Raw genomic sequence first — 15768 nt, forward strand, 5'->3', positions numbered from 1 at the left:
ATCCAATGTCACAAACCCTTTGTAGTTGACCACCCATTTTCCAAACCACTTACTCGATGATGTAGGCCCTTCTTTGGTATCTACATGGTCTTTTTTCAAATCATATTCACTATTTTCTTAAGTATCTTAACTTCTTTAATATAAGGAAACTATTGTGTTATTCTTGTTTTATAAACCCCACTACTCACATTGATGCCATCTTTAATTAGGTGATTGGTGTTTTATTTGCCTACAATGAATGGCTATATAATATGTATTCCTATTTCTTGTTCCTCTTGACTACTATATTTTAATTCTTTTCTTGGTATGTTTTGGGATGCTCTTTCCCACTTGGCATATGAATGACTACAAGTGGGCATATTACATACCTCTGGTATGTACCAACCTATTTCTACATTTCTTATACCTTTTGTGTGTAGTCACAATTTCTCGTGTTAAGCTTTATTAGCACTCTCATCTAATCTATTTACTGATGTCATCCATGAATTGGTTTGGCCATTTAAATGACTATGTTAGACTTTTCTTTCAAATTTTCTGCCATAATGTAAGAAAAAATTTATTGGAGTCAACTGGTCAATATAGTCACACACAATACCATAACTATTCAATGTATCCTTTATGTCAATTATATCTCTCCAATAATATTCACATGGGATTTTCATGGATCAATGAATTTGATTATTCCTTGTCTTAGCTTTCCTCAATGGTATCTGTGGGGTACATTTTGAAGGTTTGCAATGTTGCAAATTCCATCATAATAAGCCTTTTTTGCAAATATTATCATCTCATTGTTGTCAGCAATGTCAACAAAGTTGTGGATGTCTCACATTACTAGGTGTTTTTTATAGTTGGATCTGCATTGAATGTGCCACAATGAATCACCAATGGTGGTCATAGGGTTCAATGAAAGAAAAACAGGACAACATGATGGATCATAGGATATAGTATAAGACAATTATTGACCATCCATAATTTGTAAAGAAAAAATGTTGAGCTTGAGACTCCAGTATTGGATGAAAAGTGTGGACAGTATTGGTAAAAATATTATTGGAGATGCTTGTGGGTATGCACATGGTGACTATATTTGGAGAAAGTTCTTAAAATTTATAACTTCATAATAGACTAAAGTTTTGGATAGGGATTTTAAAATCATCATGCCTAAACCAAGCCTTGGAACATTTTAATGTCCCCTTATTTCTTCTCTTTGGATTTAACCTAATTTCTAACATCCTTATCTCTTTAAACTTGCAAGTTATAACTCCAATGTTCTGCTAATGAGACTAATCTATAAGGTATTATTGTCAAACCATAATTTTGTTTTGAATATTGTATAAAATGTAGTTATACCAATCTCATGTTCAAAACATGAGGATTAAATAATCACTAATATGATAAGATTTAATTTTTTAGATATGATTGTTAATCTTTCTATGGTAACAATATGCATATGAAGACTTAGATTGATCTCAAAATATTGAGAGTTCTTATTGAATAGTTGTGAATATATTGATCTATACATAAAGAGGGAAGGATCAATATTATCATTATAATATATCAATAAGATAAAAAGTCTATATTGATCATAAGATGTCCTTGCTAGGATCATTGTTCTATACTAGTGATTAGTCTTAGGTTTACCTCTTTCCATTCTATGCAGTGTATAATGTTTATACTCCCTTAGTGTTATGTACCCAAAACTCCTAATAGTTGATTCATTGTAGAATTTCCTAATAGAACCACACCTACAATATACATAAATAGATTTCTTATGATGTTATGAGTCCATGAATGCTTTGCAAACACACCAGAGACTGTCATGAACTAGTGATTCCTCTCAATCATTTGTTATTCTGTATATCTTTGATATTTTTTGTGAACTATATTAATGTCAATGGTTGGATATATTTATTTAACTATATTATATCTTGGGACTCTATCCTTAAATAATTTAACATGACGTTCAATGTAGTTTGTAGTCAAATGATTTTTTTTTTTGATGTATTTCTATATAATCCACATCTCTGTATAATTTTCTAAATGTTTGGAGAACATGGAAAAATAATTTAGTTGAAATATTATTTGATTGGCATAATTCAAGAAATGATACAATTATTTAAAATTTGTAGTTGGCTCTTATTTCCTGATGGAGGCATAAATAGGATACTAAGCGGGGGGGGGGGGGGGGGGGGGGGGTTGGTTGTGTGTGTTGAATCATAACATTAAATACTTTAAACTTTTCACATATTGATTCACATCTATCAGTAAACTTGTGCATGTAAAAATTGTAATGATAACTTGTTGTAACATATAAATTGATCTATTGCATGCATGAAAATAAACACATTGTTGGTGTAAATAGGTATACTATTTACACTTTACTTAATTTTACTAAGGTTAGTGCATTATTTTATTATTTTGTATTATTTTATTATTTCTCTTTATGAGACACTTAGGAGTTTATGCATCTTCTAGAGTTGTCATGTAGACAACACAGAAGTATGCAACTCTAATTATGCACATGGTGTCTACACCACATGAGTTTGCATCATTCACTAAGTTGTCATGTAGACAACACAGTTTTTCACACTCCTAATTTAGCACATGTTGTCTACAACACTGATGTGCATGTTTCACTTTTGTAGGCTTATCCTCTCATCATTGCACTTACTTTCATGCATAATGGAGGATAACCCATATCTGGTGGACATGTGCCTAGTTGTTGGACTTATCATGGTGCTGATTCTGAGGCATTCTAGATGCATCTCAAAGGCCTTTATATTGAGGCACTCCTAGTGTACTTGTACATAGAATTGAAGACTATATAGTTATTCTGATCATACTTTGGTCTAATTTGTGCTTGTGTTTTGAGTTCCTTGGTCTAGGATAAATTCTACCCTAAGGTAGATTCTTACATGGTGTCAGAGCTGAGGGAGATACTCATCACATAGCCATTGGAGACCTCATTGCTTCATGTCTCAAAGGGACCCGATTTAGATCCGGAGCATCAGATGCAATTGGGAGTGTCTAGAGCCCAAGCAGACCTTGCCATTATGTCCAGAGCAATGATTCAATGAAGATTGACTATAAATTTTCCTAATTTAGGCCATAGTCAATTGGGAGGCAAATTATTTTTGCAAATTAGAACCTAAAGGCTCGATTTCCAAGATGGGTATGATCTTTTATCACTCTGATTAATTTATCTTCAGATCTAAGATTCTATATTTTTCTACAATTTTAGAATATTTTTTCAGAATTACTTTCATTGGGCATGCAGAGAAAATTTTTAAGGTCCAGGTACCAAGCAATCAAACCCCAGCCCTAAAATCGTGCAGAATATTTCGCAGATTGCAGAATATTCTTTTATATTTTGTAGGCATTTAATCCAACTTCGGTGGGTCATGGGTCATACAACAAATCTTACCGATCGCATCATATTTTGTGAAAAGTTCTCAAACTCCCAAACAAGCAAGAAACTTGTATCACTAGACACTGCGTTCTTTGTTTGCAAAGCACAGTGCTTTGTTTTTTAAACAACTATCACCACAGTGAACAACGCATGTGGGACTAAATTCATGCAAACTCGACATGAAAAAGACTTTTTGGTGGCTGAAAAACCACTGGCAGGAGTCCTTCCCTACGATTTGCACTCAGCATACAGCACACAAACTCACTGACACACAACTGAATTAAAACCCTCCACATGATGCTTCCAACGAGCAACCGCAGAGCCTCGTTCGCGCCACCTACGCATACATTGCCACGCTGTCATCCACTCAACGACCTAGTCAACAAAGACACATCAGCTTCTAGCACACAGACACGTTAGATGCTTGCTGGTACACTGTACCACCTAGTTAGCACTAAGCCAATAGTACACATCAGCATCCGTACAAGATGATGTCACACAGGCTTGAGCAAACACTGACATCATCAAACTAATAGCCTAAAATTGATAACTATCAGACCATCATTCTAGGGTATTTTTGAGCTACTGCAATAGCCTTTTGGATGTAAAAATTAACACCCTATTTTCCTCTACAGACCCCTCTTCATTTGCAGTTTTGATTTTGGAGCTTGATTTCAAATAGCCATAACTCGGTCATCTGGACTCTAAATCAGGTGCAATTTTTTTTAATTTTGGGTAAAACTTTTTGAATTTTTTAGTGGTGCAACTAGTTTATGGTTTTGGTGCTTGGATTGGTCAATATAAGAATTTTTTGGCAACTGTACCTATCTAATCCTACTTTTTGCAACTTCAAATGCATTTTATGGGCTCATCTGGACTCCTTTTAACGTTCTATTTTTATTTAAAGTGTATTATTTTTTGTCTAATTTTTAGATCTATAGTTAGATTGTAGTCTTATCTGGAAAAAAGTATCAATTTCAGAGATAGGTCTTGTTTTGCATTGTAATGCTTCATAATCGATGTAATTTTGAGCTACACTGTAATAGTCTAGATTAGTACTCTATACAGAGGTTGTAATCAGCAAAATCAAAAAGTCCACTTTGTCCATTTTTGCAAGTGGCCCATTGCAAACACACTATATATAAAGTGCCAAAATCATTTTTTGGGGGGGGGGTATTTTTTGATTGAGTGAAAAGTGGAGGGTGTGTACTGTGTATTGTGTCTCCTTTATCTTGTGTTCTTACATTATGGGTTCTTTTTCAAAGTTAACTCCACATAATTATGCTACTTGGAAAGAAAACATTAAAGAGCCATTGGTAGAAAAAGGTTTATGGTGTTATGTCACTAGTTGATGCTGATGAAGCTCATAAAGAAGACTAGGAATGCAAACAAGAGATAGCCTTAGGAACCATATTGAAAATATCTTTGATCCTATCAAATTTCACATTAGAAAGCTTACAGATCCAATAGAGGTTTGGGCTAAACTAGAAGCTTTGTGCGGGAGAGTAGATGAAGAGATGGCTTACACCATAGAGGATAAACTTCTCAAGTTGGATCCTAGAAATTTTGACACAATTAAAGACTTTCTTACCCAAGTAGAAATGTATAGGGCATAGCTGAAGGATTGTGGTGAACCCATTAAAGATGGAAAGATGATTAAACACATCATGACTCATCTTCCACCTAAATATGCTCCTTTTTTTTCTAGCTTTAATACACACAAAGTGACAATGCGTAGTACCTATGTTAAGCCTTCATTCGAGAAATTTTGAAAAATGTTGATCTTTGAACATGACAATCTAGTGGGAATGGGAATTCTCAAGTCTTTCAAAACCAAAGCCTTGGTAACAAATGAAGGTAATTCAAGTGGAAAAAACTCAAACAAGAAGCAGAAGCAATGGAAGGCTAAGCCACAAGATGACACACAACAATCCTCCTCAAAACAACAATCTTCCACAAGTCAATCTTCTTCCACTCAACATTCTTCTTCACAACAAGGAAAGTATTCTTCCAAGAACAATCAAAAGGGGAACAATTCCAACAAGAAGGAGAAGAAAACATGTTCCCATTGTAAGAAGAATGGACATGAAGAACATGAGTGCAAAGATAAGCAGATTGATGAATTGGTCAATATTACGAGGAAACACAAAATTGATGTTCCAAATGCATACAAAGACAAGGGTTCTTCATCCACTTTAAAGGGCAAGGGCCAAGCTTTAGTTGCAAGTAATAATAATGTGGAGGAACAGGTTATAGATTCAGGAGCAACTCATCATATGGGTGCTTCAAGGGAGTAATTTTCTTCTTTAAAACCTTCAAATGTACCTTACATCTATGTGGAAAATTATACTCAAATTAAAGTATAAGGTAAAGGGAATGTTGAGTTAGAGAATGGCATCTTCAAGGAAGTACTTCATGTTCCTAACCTTAGCACCAACCTTCTCTCCATCTACCAAATCACTCACTATGGATGTGGCAACAAAGTAGAGTTCCTCCCTGACATAGTAGTGGTGAAAAATCTAAAAGATGATTCAATGGTGGTGATTGGAAAGGCAAACCATGAGACTAGACTTTATTCTTTCTCACATTTTGTGCCTAAGTCCATGTCTCTTACCTTTTTGACTCATTCAAACACTCAAAGTAAACTATGGCATGAAAGATTTGGACACCTTAATTATTGTTACCTTCAGCAATTAAGCAGCAAGGAAATGGTCATCGGTCTACCTCAAGTCAAGTTTTCAGAGGGAGTATGTCCAGGTTGTGAAGCAGGTAAACATTTTGAAAAGAAATATGATAAGGGGAAGTCTTGGAAGGCAATTTCTATTCTAGAATTGGTTCATAGTGATGTAGTTGGCTCTTTTCCAGTACCTTCTTTTGGTAAGGCCCGCTATGTCCTCACATTTATTGATGACTTTTCAAGGTACACTTGGGTCTTTTTCCTTGGTCATAAGAGTGAAGTCTTTGACAACTTTATCACATTCAAAGCCCAAGTTGAGAAGCAATCTGGGAAAGCCATCAAGATACTAAGGATAGATAATGGTAGAGAATATGTCAACTCCAAACTTATAGGCTATTGCACACATGAGGGGATAGATCTTCAACATTCAGTTGCATATATGCCACAGTAGAATGGTGTAGCTGAAAGAAAGAATAGAACCCTTAAGGAAATGACTACTTGCATGCTTCAACACAAGTCTCTTGATCAAATTTTTTGGGTTGAACCCATGTGCTATGCCAACTACATTCAAATCCAAAGTCCGCATAAGACCTTAGATTGAATAACTCCTTTTGAGGCATGGTGTGGTAGGAAACCAAGTTTTAGGCACTTCAAAGTTTTTGGTTGTCCAGCATGGGCAAGGATACCTCCACAAAAGAAAAAGGCATTAGAACCGCAAAGCAAACCATGCATATTTGTTGGATATCCTGATCATCTTAAGGCATATAAAATAATGGATCTAGAGGCTCACAAAATCTTCTATGAGAGGAGTGTTCATTTTGAAGAGACATGTCCAAGTTTGTCTTCTTCAAATCCTCCTTCTTCCTCCTATGTGGATAGTGATCATAGTGATGAAAGTGACTTGGAGGATGAAATTCCTTCAACCTTGACTCATAGGACACCACCTTTGCAGGGTCAACAAATAGTTGAGGACCTTCCTTCATCTTCCTTCACTAAACCTCATTGGGCACAAAAAACTCTTGTTGCTACGAGTTCATTAGTGAGAAATCCTTCAAATACACAGAGAACAAGGTCACAACACAAGTCATTTCCACATGCATACATTGCCATTGCTTCAGATCCATAGTCTTTTAAGGAAGCATCAGGGATTCCAAAATGGGATAAAGCTATGGAGGAAGAATACAATTCATTGATGAAAAATAACACATGGGACTTAGTTCCCCTTCCTAAGGGAAGAAAAGTGGCTCGATGCAAGTGGATCTATCGAACCAAATTTGTAGTAGATGGGAGTGTGGATAAACATAAGGCTAGACTAGTTGCTAAAGGGTTCTTGCAAGTTCTAGGTATTGATTATACAGAGACTTTGTACCGGTTGCCAAAATGAACTCCATTCACCTGACACTAGCAATTGCTATAGCTCAAAGATGGGTTGTACACCAGATGGATGTTAAGAGCACATTTTTGAATGGTGACCCTCATGAAAAAATTTATATGGAGAAAACACAAGAGTTCATCTAGGATTCTACTATGTTTTGCAAATTAAAGAAGTCTATTTATTGTTTAAAGTAGGCTCCTCAGGCTTGGTATGCCAAAATGGATTCATTCCTCCTCTTAGCAGGTTTCACAAGATGTCATTCTAATTCAAATGTTTCCATTCTTTAGAAAGATAAATCTCACTTGATCTTAGTGCCTTATGTTGATGACTTGATCATTACAGGGAGCACTACATCCATCATAGCCAATGTCAAGACCTCTCTTCAGGACAGATTTTCCATGACAGACTTGGGATTGCTACATTATTTCCTTGGCATTGAGATTATATAGTCTTCAGTAGGGATTTCACTTTCACAGCCCAAGTATGCTCTTGACTTGCTTTCTTGGTTTCACATGAGTGACTGTAAACCTACTCCTACTCCCTTCCTATCAGGTGTCAAGTTAGAGGCTAAGTGCACCACTCCACTTTTTTGATGCGACATTATATACATAGTTAGTTGGGAGCCTTATCTACTTGACACACACATACCTTGATATTGCCTTTGTAGTTGGTATGGTTTCACACTTTATGCAAGAACCTCATGAGCTTCATTGGAAGGCTTCCAAGTGCATTTTTCACTATATCAAGGGAACACATACACATGGGATTCATTATGCAGTAGGTACAGGGCTTCAGTGTATTGGATACATAGATTTAGACTATCCAGGAGACTTAGATTCTCAAAAATCTACTTCAGGATACATATTTCACCTTGGTTCTGGTCCTATTTGTTGGCAACGTAAGAAGTAGAATAATGTTTCTCTTTCTTCCACAAAGGCTGAGTATCAAGGGGTTGTCAATGCAACTACAAAGGCTCTTTGGTTATAGCACATCCTGGAGGATTTTGGATTTGATCTACCTAAGCCGGCAGCTATTCATTGTGACAACCAAAGTACCATTGAAATCTCTAATCATCCAATTCAACATTAGCAGACAAAGCACATTGAGGTTAACATGCACTATATTAGACAGCTTATACATGAGTAGATCATTGCACTTTAGTACTATCGTACAATAGAGCAAGTCATTGATATCTTCACTAAACCCTTCATCGGGGTCAACTATACTCATTTGCGAGATCTCTTGGGGGTGCGGGATGTTGCAGATAGGGGAGTCCCTTGACTTCTCTCTTCTTCTTCTTTTGAGAGGCATTTTTTCCTCTTATGAGGACTTCTTCTCTCTCTATCTTTTTCTTTATTGTACTTATCTCTCTTTTTGGATGAGGGTTTTTCCCATTAGGTTTTCCCTCTTTCTCCACTTTATGAGAGATTGCATTGCATCATTTTAGCATTGCTTTTGTACATGGGTACCTAACATGGCCTCATAGCCAGGACCCATTATGCATTAGTGAGCTTAAGTGCACTCTCCTAAGTTGCACTTAAGGGGGGGTGTTGGTTTAAATAGGTATTTACTATTTACACTTTACTTAAGTTTACTTAGGTTAGTGCATTATTTTATTATTTTGCATTATTTTATTATTTTTCTTTATGAGACACTTAAGAGTTTGTGCATCTTCTAGAGTTTTCATATAGACAACATAGAAGTATGCAACTCTAATTATGCATATGGTGTCTACACCATAGGAGTTTGCATCATTCACTCAGTTGTTATGTAGACAACATAGTTTTTCACACTCCTAATTTAGCACATGTTGTCTACAACACTGATGTGCATGTTTCACCTTTGTAGGCTTATCCTCTCATCATCGCACTTACTTTCATGCATAATGGAAGATAACCCATATCTGGTGGATATGTGCCTAGTTGTTGGACTTATCATGGTGTTGATTCTAAGGCATTCTAGATGCATCTCAGAGGCCTTTATATTGAGGCACTCCTAGTGCACTTGTACATAGAATTGAATACTATACAGTTATTTTGATCATACTCTGGTCTAATTTGTGCTTGTGTTTTGAGTTCCTTGGTCTAGGGTAAATTCTTCCTTAAGGTAGATTCTTACACACACAAAAAATATTTGTTACCCAAAAACCATCAAAGGTTAAAGTAAAACTACGGTAGGGATGACACCCACAAATCTTCACTACTGCAATAATAAAGTTATCCTAGTATGGTTACAATTTTTTATCATAAAATATGATCTACCCTATTAAAAGCTTAAGAGACTACTAGGTCTCACCTTGTTAGAGGATTTAACACTTACAAAATAGTAAGGACTTTGTTAGGAGATTTACAAAGATCTATTAAGACCACTCTGTTAAGAGATTTACCTTGATTCAAGTTGGTTAAAAGCAATTTAGTACCTAACACTAACTCTTGGTTTTCTCTATAAGATGATTTTGAGTCTTCTCCTTGCTAACTAAATCTCTCCTCTGATCTAACAAACTTGTCTTCCATTTTCATTTCACTTCTTTGAGTAGGTCATATTCTCTATTAAGTGATAAAAGAACCCTTTCACTAATCTTGATCCTTCACTGCATATTACTCCTTGTTCACATGGATGCACTTCTCTTCTCTTGCTCTTTCTTGCCCACTCTTGCATATACTCTCTAATCTAGGTTAAGATCTTCTCTAATGAGTTTTTTAAAGAGTTTTCTAGATTATTCCATAATAGCCTCTCCATATGAATCATTGATCGCACAACATAGTGATATGTAATCCATGTCATTAACATGTAAAATAACCTTTACAAACATTAAATGTTCTATAAAATGTTGGAAATGATTGAAAAAGATCATGAGGAAAGTTGTTGGAAATGATATATGGAAATGGTAAAGAATGTTCTCAATCATTGTTTTGTCATTGCTGTCAAACTTGCTACTTGCAGGAATGACAATTGCTTTAGTGATCCAAATACTATCAATTAGTTGATTGACAAGGAGGAGGCAATCAATAAGATGTAACTAGAACACCTAGAGAAATTTTGAAGTTATGATGTTGTAATGAAGTACAAGGATCAGCTAAACCATTGATGAAAAAGTGTATTTGATGACATGCTATAATATACAGAGAATGGGCACACTAAAACATATCAAAATGTAAAGTTTTAGCTAAGTCTTTTGTAAAGACCAACTAAGTTCATTAGAGAGAGGGAGCTGAGCAAGCTAGTAGGTTCCAAATAGATTCCTAGTTGAAGCCGAGCAAGTTCAACTTTAGATGCGAAGTAAACTTTAGATGCTGAGTAAACTTTAGATGTCGAGTAAACTTCAGATGCCAAGTAAACTTTTGATGTCAAGCAAATACAAGTGCCAAGAAAATACAAGTGCCGAGCAAAAACAAGTGTCAAGCAAATACAAGTGTCGAACAAATACAAGTGCCAAGTAACACAGAGGTGTCGAGCACCAGTAAACCAATAATGTCGAGTTGTTGCATTATTTTAAAAATTAAAGATTCGCCAAATCTAAGAAGACAAGGTTGTTATCTAAAAGTTTGTGAATTAAATGGAAGATAAGAATGATGAGCTGGTGGCACAGAACACCATGTAAGCATTTTTAAAGATACAACTAGATTCTAGACGAAGTTTCTAGATAAGAGCAAGATATGGGGTAGATACATTCTATCCTACCTAATCCATTTGAAACCCTAAAATTGGAGAGGGAGAATTGATCGAAAAAGGAAAATCAGATTTCTATTTAAGGAGTCATAAGTTTATGAAGAAAAGTGAGAGAGAGGCGATCAAGCATGAAAGCATAAAATTTTGAAGGAGGTGCTAAGGAAAAAGAGAGCATAGTTACTCTATTTGAATAAGAAGACCCCAGATATGGATGCATTGGTATGATGAGTAAGAAGACTCAAGGAGACGAAGCTTGAGAGGAAGACAAGCAGTCAAAGTTGAAGTGATTGAAGCCAAGCAAAAGATTGAACTGAAAGTGTGATCTGAAATCTGCAAAGTATGTTGTAAGTTATATCAGATCAAAAGGCCATTATTGTTACTCTCTACCAATTGTAATAGTTAGTTTAAATCCTATGGACTTAGGTTGGTTTAATAGCCATGAGGTAAATCCTTTAACAGGGTGACATTCCAAGTGAATGTTCAGAAGTCCTTTAACTAGGCCCATTCCTAACAGTTTGGTGAAATCCTCTAACAAGGTCACATTTAATAGTGTGTTGTAAGCCTTTAATAGGGCAGGCTTTTAATAGGGCATCACTTTAGAAGAGGGAGAATCAAGTAGCATGTTACTGGTGGTTTTTTCCAAATTGGGTTTCCACGTAAATCATTGTGTCATGTGTGGATCTTGCATGTTTTATCTCTGCATGTTGATTTACTCTAACTTGCTAATATGGTTGATTTTAGTTTGGATGGATGAAAAGTGTATGGATTCATTATAAGTAGTGAAAAAGTATTATTAGGGAATTTGGACCTTGAATAACTGATTCACTCTCCCCTCTCATTTATTCTAAAGAATTCTAACAATTGGTATCAGAGAAAGACTGCTGATTCAGTTTAAAGGGACTATAAGTAGAAAAGATCAAATTCCTAAGAGAGAAGTTCCCAAGCTCAACAAAGATAAATTTGTTGCATGGCAAAGCTTGATGAAGCTACATCTTGAATCCATAGGAGATTATGCCCAAAATTCAATTCTCACTAAACATGTAGGTCCAACTGGTACTCTTACTACAGAAGATATGAAAAACAAGTAGGAACACAATCAGACAATGTTGGAGATTGCCTCCTCACTTAACTATGCTGAATTTGATGATATCAAAGGTTGTGACAAGGTATGTGCAGGATCATGGTGTACCAAACTATGGCCTTAAGTGGTAGTGAAAAACTAGCAAATCAGGGTTATGTCAACTTGACACATAATTTTAAAGTGGTTCTAGACTTTATATCAAAAAGTTGTAAGAAAATAATCTGTAGGAAATTGAATCTAGTTTCTAAACTACAAGGCCTTATCTAGAGAAAAAATTATTTGATTGGTTAAAAGTTTGGATTTTAATACAGTACTACAAAAATTTTAGGGAAAAAATAAAAAGTAGGTGTATGTCTGACCACATTAATCATAATCAAATGATAATATTTTTAAATATAATTTTAGATATAAAAATTAGACTCATGCTTGGATGTGACACATATTTTTGGAAATTTTTATTCCAAATAAATAATTAATTATGAATTTTCTACTATACTATTTTCAGAATTAAAAAACTCCCGTGTCTGACCACCTTAACTAGTTCAAAAAAAAGCAAAATTATGTTTTTCTTTTTTTTTTCTTATACTAGTCAACGCATAGAATGTGATGCATCTTTTGGATTTCACAAATCTTATACAATTTGAAAGTTATAGCTATTTTTCAACTAGTATGTCAATCAGCACTTTGTAGCTAACTCCATTAGAAAATAAGTAATAATTACTTACTGAACTCATAATTTGACAAAACTTACATTTATGAAAAGCTAAGAACATTCTTAAGAAACCCTTTTCATTACATCAAATTTTAATTAAAAAAAGGTTGTGACCAGCTACATGCTTGAAGTAAAAAACACATAAGAACATGCCAAAAACACATTTTCAAGATGTTTTAAAGATGACCATATAAGGTTGGTATTGAAAGATATAGTAGGAATTATAAAGGTATTAATTGTTTTCATTTAGTATCAAGATGGGTGAGAAAAAAGTGGGAATATATTTTGAAATTCTTTGAGGCATTTCAGAACTACATATTTTTTAGATCACAACTTTTTGGCACACCATGATCCTGCACATACCCGACACTACATTCAATATGTGGAAAGCCCTATCAGACATATATGGAGGAGATCAGAATGTACAAAAGGAAAAAAGAGAAAGTCTCAGAAGAAAGTTCGATGATATGAAAATGGAGGAAAATGAGAATGTTGCTCAGTATGGCACAAGAATAAAAGAAGTGGGAAGTGCAATAAGATGCTTGAATGGTCAATTGGATGAAGATATTGCTAACAGTAAACTCTTAAGAACCTTGCTCCCTATCTATGCTATTAGAGTATCAGCAATACAAGAACTAAGATGTGTACCAGGAAACAATCTAAGTTTTGAAGGTATAATAGGTAGACTCGCTGCATTTGAGTTATCTAACTTTGACAACTACAAACTTGAGAATGTTGAATTTGCTTTCAAGGCCAAGCTATCACTGAAAGATGTTGAACAAGTGAAATCAAAGAAAGGAAGAAAAATGAAATATGTATCCAGTGGCAGTAGTACTAATGAGGAAGATGTGGAACAATTGGAAGCATTTCTTGCTAGAAGATTTCACAAAGGTAAAGGAAAATTCAAAGGTAAGATGCCTATCATTTGTTTCAATTGCAATGAAGTAGGTCATATTGCTGCCAGGCGTACATAGAAAAGGGATTACAAGGAAGGCAACAAAAAAAAATTCAGAAGAGATGATGACAAGAGAGATTACAAAGAAAAAGGTAAAAAGTGTTATATTGTTAAGGAAAATTCTGATGATAATGATGATGAAGTTTTTTATGTAGCCATGAAGGACCAATCTGATGAAGAAGAGCCTACAACACTGGTAACATGCATGAACAAGAATGACAGGTGGACCATAGACAGTGGATGCTCACATCACATGATAGGAGACAAAAGTAATTTTGTTAACTTTACTCAGTATGATGGAAATAGTGTTAGATTTGGTAATGATGCTCCATGTCAAATCAAAGGAAAAGGTTCCATTAAGCTCACAGAGAAAATTTCATGTGATAATGCATACTATGTTGAAGGATTAAACTAGAATTTGCTGACTGTCTCACAGTTAGGCAATATAGGATGCAAAGTAGAATTTGGAAACAAAACTGCAAAAATCTATGATACTGATGATAAATTGATAGGAAAAGGAGATCAAACAAGGAGTAATCTGTTTTACCTTGATATGGATGATGTTTCTTGTTTTATTTCAAAATTTGATGATGAATGGTTATGGCATAGAAGATTATGTCATGTAAAATTTGACAATCTAGTCAACATTAGTAAAATGAAGAAATTCAAAGGTTTACCAAAATTGAAGAAGTTTGATAATATCATGTGCAAACAATGTCATCTAGGAAAGATGACAAAGTCAAGTTTCAAAAGCAAAAACTATACATCTAAAGAAGTACTTGTGTTTGTTCATACTGACTTATGTGGTCCAATGGAAGTACAAAGCTATAGAGGAGATAAATACATAATGTTTTTTGTTGATGACTATTCCAAGATGATGACTATTATGTTCTTAAAACAAAAATCTGATGCTTTTTAAGTGTTTAAGTGGTATGTGGCTAGAGTTGAAAAGAAAACAGGAAAAAGCTTGAAATGCCTAAGATCAGATAGAGGTGGTGAATTCACATCAAATGAATTTGAGATATTTTGTAATGATAAAGGAATCAAAAGACAAACATCAGCTCCTAGAACTCCCCCACAGAATGGAATTGCAGAATGAAGGAAATGGAAAATTTGATTCTGAAGATAGTACACATGAAATAGATGAAGAACAATCTGAAAACGAAGTGCATAGTGATCCTAAATCTGAAAGACCAAACATGGAAACAAGGACAGAGCCAAGATTATCCAAATATGTAAAAAGACATCACCTTGCTGAATAGATAATTCGTGACAAAGATGCAAGAACAATGACAAGGAATAGACTGAGACATGAATCATGCCTGATCAACAAATCTAAACCTAAGACAATATATGGTGCATTACAAGATGATGACTGGTATAAAGCTATGGAAGAAGAGATTGATCAAATAAAGAAAAACAAAACTTGGAGTTTGGTTCCCAGACCAGTTGACAAAAATGTGATTGGCACCAAGTGGGTATTTAGAAACAAGCTAGATGATAATGGTGAGATTACCAGAAACAAAGCTAGACTAGTATGCAAGGGTTATGCTCAAGAAGAAGGACTAGACTATGGGGAAACATTCACCCCTATTGCTAGAATGGAAAGAGTAAGAACTTTACTTGCATATGCTGCATATAAAGATTTTAAAGCCTATCAGATGGATGTAAAGTATACTTTTTAAAATGGTATACTAGAAGAAGAAGTCTATATTGAACAACCAGAAAGATTCATTGATGAGAATAATAGGGATATGGTTTGTAACTACATAAAGCACTATATGGTTTGAAACAAGCACCTAGAGCATGGTATGAGAGACTTCACAAGTATCTAGTGCAAATAGGATTTGAAAGAACTGATGATAATAGCAACATGTATATCAAAGCAGAAGA

The sequence above is a fragment of the Cupressus sempervirens genome, chromosome 11 (genome assembly GCF_028749045.1).
Source record: "Cupressus sempervirens isolate cs-2001-9-10 chromosome 11, ASM2874904v1, whole genome shotgun sequence".
NCBI lineage: Eukaryota > Viridiplantae > Streptophyta > Pinopsida > Cupressales > Cupressaceae > Cupressus > Cupressus sempervirens.